Source organism: Pipistrellus kuhlii, unplaced genomic scaffold, assembly GCF_014108245.1.
Source record: "Pipistrellus kuhlii isolate mPipKuh1 unplaced genomic scaffold, mPipKuh1.p scaffold_m20_p_12, whole genome shotgun sequence".
Classification (NCBI taxonomy): Eukaryota; Metazoa; Chordata; class Mammalia; order Chiroptera; family Vespertilionidae; genus Pipistrellus; species Pipistrellus kuhlii.
In genome coordinates, this window is record NW_023425427.1 from 40,479,221 (window position 1) to 40,484,112 (window position 4,892).

General features: G+C 34.7%; 1 non-coding gene across 1 annotated transcript; it reads right to left on the reverse strand.

Moving 5' to 3' along the window:
- Positions 1-1,696: 1,696 nt before the first annotated feature.
- LOC118716814 lies at positions 1,697-1,802 on the reverse strand. Its single transcript, XR_004987272.1, has one exon. It is a non-coding gene; the product is annotated as a U6 spliceosomal RNA (small nuclear RNA).
- Between the last annotated feature and the right edge of the window lie 3,090 nt (positions 1,803-4,892).

Genomic DNA, 4,892 nt, shown 5'->3' on the forward strand with positions numbered 1-4,892 from the left:
CTAAAGGTTACACAATAAGCATCAATCCCATGAAGAAAAAAATAAAATTCTTCAGATAAGGTACCTCCAAATTCTATCCAATAACCAATAATGTTTCTTTGGGTTTTTAGTTTTTGTTTCTTTTCATTAAAAATAATCTAAACTTGGAGATTAATTTATCCTATGTTTGTGGTAATTCAACCTATGTTTGTGGTAATTCAACCATAAGCATTTTAACACTAGTTGGTAATATCATAGGAAATGGGCCAGCATTAGATGGCTGGTTTTTATGATGTTCTTTATGTAGCAATTAAAAGATTTGCTAATTTTCTAACTAAAAGAAAGATGATATATTATACATTTGTTTTTAGTACCTGGGTTAGAGATAATAGAAAACATAAGGTAGGCAGATGTTTTAAGCCAAACTTAGTATAATTATTATTCTAAATACAAATAGGTATTTTAAGGATAAATTAGTCTATATCTCATCTCAGAATTCTCACATTTCCTTTTATTAGAAATAAAGTTACATAAAAAAGGGGTGAAATGAAAGATGCTTTTATTTGGGCCAAGTAAAATGAGGTGATTAGAAAAAATTCACTGTCTTTTTATTAAAATTTTAAATGTATAAAAATAGGTATTTTTCATGATCTCACAAAATTTATGTGCTAGTTTTATTAAATGGCTGATGGTCTGCATCTAATTTTATAGTTTTATACAACTTTCTCAAGCAATAGTGCCTCATTTTATTAAATATAGCCACCAATACTTGCATACTGGAAAAGGCTTAAATGATACGTGTATTTGTGTGTGCATGTGTAGGCTATCTGGAAGATAATAATATTGTCAATTATTTAAGACTAGTAAACACACTTGGATAGAATGAGATGGATTAACCTTTGAAGTTATTTATTCTGATATATATTCTGTAACTTGTCCTGTGACAAATAGCAAATAAGATACAGCTTTTGTAATGCAAGTCAGGTTTCTCTTTCTTTAAAATCTTTCCTGTTGTCCATACATTAAAATAGACTTCTTGCAGTAAAACATCATGCAATCACACACAAAAAAATGTCTTATCCAATTTCATGGTTCATAGTAAATGTTTAATTAATTCTTATAAGTTAAACTCACTGCATTATCAAATCCAAGCCAATCCATACCACAATCAGAATAAAATACAACTTTCAAACCTATAAGCAATAGATTATCATTTATTTTTTAAATTTTATTTATTGGATTTATTGGGGTGACATTAGTTAATAGAATTGTAGAATTTTACACTTAAAACTTATATAATACATCATCTGTATGTTTTATTGTGTATTCACCACCCAAAGTCAATTCTCTTATCACTGTTATCCGCCTTTCTTCTCCCCCCTCCCCCCCACCCACATTTACCAATCTTTACCTCCAGCAATACTCCTTTCACTCTGGTAATCACCATACAGTTGTCTGTTTCCACAATTTTGTTTTTCTTAATTCCTTTACTTTTCTCATCCATCCTCCAAACACCCTCCTCTCTGATAGCTGTCAACCTGTTCTCTTACCTATAAATCTGTTTATATTTTGCTTGTTGTTTTGTTCATTAGATTCCACATATAAGTGAAATGTATAATAATTGTCTTTATCTTATTTCTCTTATCATAATACACTGCAGTTCCATCATGTAGTCATAAAGGGAAAGATTTCCCTTTTTTTTTTTTTTTTTTTTTTTTTTAATGTGGAACACTTCACGAATTTGCGTGTCATCCTTGCACAGGAGCCATGCTAATCTTCTCTGTATCATTCCAATTTTAGTATATGTGCTGCCAAAGCAGCACAGATTTCCTTCTTTTTTATGGCCAACTAGTATTCCATTGTATAAACGTTCCACAGCTTTTTTACCCACTCATTTACTGATGGGACACTTGGGCTGCTTCCAGATCTTGGCTATTCTAAATAATGCTGCAGTGAACATAGGGGTGCATATATTCTTTTGAATTAGTATTTTAGGTTTTTATGGATAAATTTCAAGAAGTGGAATCATTGGGTCATAAAACAGTTCCATTTTTAATTTTCTGAGGTAACTCCATACTGCTTTTCACAGTGGCTGCACCAATTTGCATTCCTATCAACAGTATATGAGAGTTCCTTTTTTCCCCACATCCTCTTTGACATTAATTTGTTGACTTATTGATGATAGCTATTCCAAAAGGCATTGAGGTGATATCTCATTGTTTCAATTTCCATTTTTCTGATGATTAGTAACATTGAGCATCTGCTCATATATCTACTGGCCATCTGTATGTCCTCATTGGAGAAGTATCTTTTCAGGTATCTTTGGCCTGTTTTTAAAAAAATGTTATTATTTGTTTTCTTGGTGTTGAGTAATGTCAGTTCTTTATAAATTTTATCAAAGGAATCATTGAATATCTTCTTCCATTTAGTTTGTTCTCTTCATTTTTAAAAAAATTTCATATGTTATAGTACTAGCTTATTACCTAGGATTAGCCTTTCGCCTTTTTTTTCCCTCTCGTGTGTGTGTGTGTGTGTGTGTGTGTGTGTGTGTGTGTGTGTTCCTTGATTAAGGTATTACAAATGTGTCCTTCTCCCCCTATTGTCCCCCCCATCCCTCCACTCATGCCCTCACCCCACAGTGTCTGTGTCCATTGGTTATGCTTATATGCATGCATACAAGTCCTTTGGTTGATCTCTCCCCTTTACCCCCACCCTCCCCTGTCTTCCCTCTGAGGTTTAGTGGTCTGATTGATGTTTCTTTGCCTCCAGATCTATTTTTGTTCATCATTTTATGTTGTTCATTATAATCCACAAATGGGTGAGATCATGTGATATTTATCTTTCTTTGACTGACTTATTTCACTTAGCATACTGCTCTCTAGCTCCATACATGCTATTACAAATGATAGGAGTTCCTTACTTTTTTTACAGCAGCATAGTATTCCACTGTGTAGATGTATCAGAGTTTTTTAAACCATTCATCTGCTGATGGACACTTAGGATGGTTCTAAGTCTTAGCTATCATGCTACAAGAAATGTCTGATATTTTATTCTCTGTTTTCTTCTTTGATTTTTAAGATTTTGAGGATAACATTTAAGCCTTTAATCCATATTGAGTCTACTCTTGTGTATGGTGAGTGGCCTAGTTTCATTATAATTACATGTATTTATCCAATATCATTTATTGAATAGACAATCTTTATCCCTTTGTATGTTATTGCCTCATTTGTCAAATATTAACTGATCATAAGATGTGGGTTTATTTCTGGGCTGTGTATTCTGATCCATTGACCTATATGTTGTTGTTTTTTTTATGCCATTGCCATGCTGTTTTGATTACTATTGCCTTGCAGTATAGTTTGATACCAGATAGCATGATTTCTCCAACTTTTTTTTTATTTTTCAGGATGTTTTGATATTTGCGGTCTTTTGTGGTTCCATATAATTTTTTTTGATTATTTGTTCTAGTTTTCTAAAATACACCATTGGTATCTTGCTGTTTTTTTGTTTGTTTGTTTGTTTTTGTTTGTTTGTTTGTTTGTTTGTTTTAATATATATTTTATTGATTTTTTACAGAGAGGAAGGGAGAGAGAGAGCCAGAAACGTCAATGAGAGAGAAACATCGACCAGCTGCCTCTTGCACACCCCCTTCCAGGGATGTGCCCGCAACCAATGTATATGCCCTTGACCAGAATCAAACCCGGGACCTTTCAGTCCGCAGACGGACGCTCTACCACTGAGCCAAACTGGCTTCGGCTGGTATCTTGTTAAGATTTGTGTTGAATATAGAGATTGCTTTGAATTATATGAACATTCCATTATTTGTATTGTCTTCAATTTCTTTCTTTGATGTCTTATAATTTTTCGAGTACAAATCTTTTACATCCTCAGTTAAATTTATTCCTATTTTTTTTTGAAGCAATTGTAAATGAGATTTTTTTGTTTAGTTTCCTTTTCTAATATTAGTTCATTATTAGTTTATAAAAATTCAACCAATTTCTGGATATTTGTTTTGATTCAGTATTACTCAATTTATATATCAGTTCTAATAGCTTTTTGGTAGAATCTTCTTTTGGGCATTCTATATACAGTATAATGTCATTTTCAAATAATGGCAGTTTTCCTTTTTTCTTTCCAATTTGGATGCATTTTATTTCTTGTCTTATTGCTGAGCTACGACTTCCAGTACTATATCAAATAAGAGTGGTAAAAGCAGATATAGCTGTCCTTTCCCAATCTGAAGGGAAATGCTTGTACAATAGTTTTTGCTCATTGAGTATAATGTTGGCTATGTATGGGTTTGTTATATTTGGCCTTTATTACATTGAGATGTGTTCCTTCTATTCCCACTTTGCTGAGAGTTTTTATAATAAACTACTGGCTCAGTGCATGAAATTTGTGCACCAGAAGGGGGGTATCCCTCAGACCAGCCTATAACCTTCCAATCTGGGACCCCTTATAGGGTCGGGCATAAATGGACAGTCAGATATCCCTCTCACAATCTGGGACCACTGGCTTCTAACTTCTCACCTGCCTGCCTGCCTGACTGCCCTTAACCACTTCTGCCTGCCAGCCTGATCTATCCCTAACTGTTCCCCTGCCAGCCTGGTTGATGCCTAAGTGCTCCCCTGATGGCCTGCTTGCCCCCAACTGCCCTCCCCTGCAGCCTGATCACCCCAACTGTCTTCCCCTACTGTGACCTGCCTCCTCCACACAAGGCAGCAGAGAGACCAGGACCAACCTCCTCTGTGACTTGTGGAGCCATGGGACCCTGAGGTCTCACCACGTGGGCCTGGCCTCTGTTGTGCATGTGGTCATCTTGTGGCCACCATCTTGTGACAATGTCACACACAAGGTCCACCTAGGCTTTTAAATGATTGCTTAATTTTATCAAATGCTTTTTCTGTGTTCAT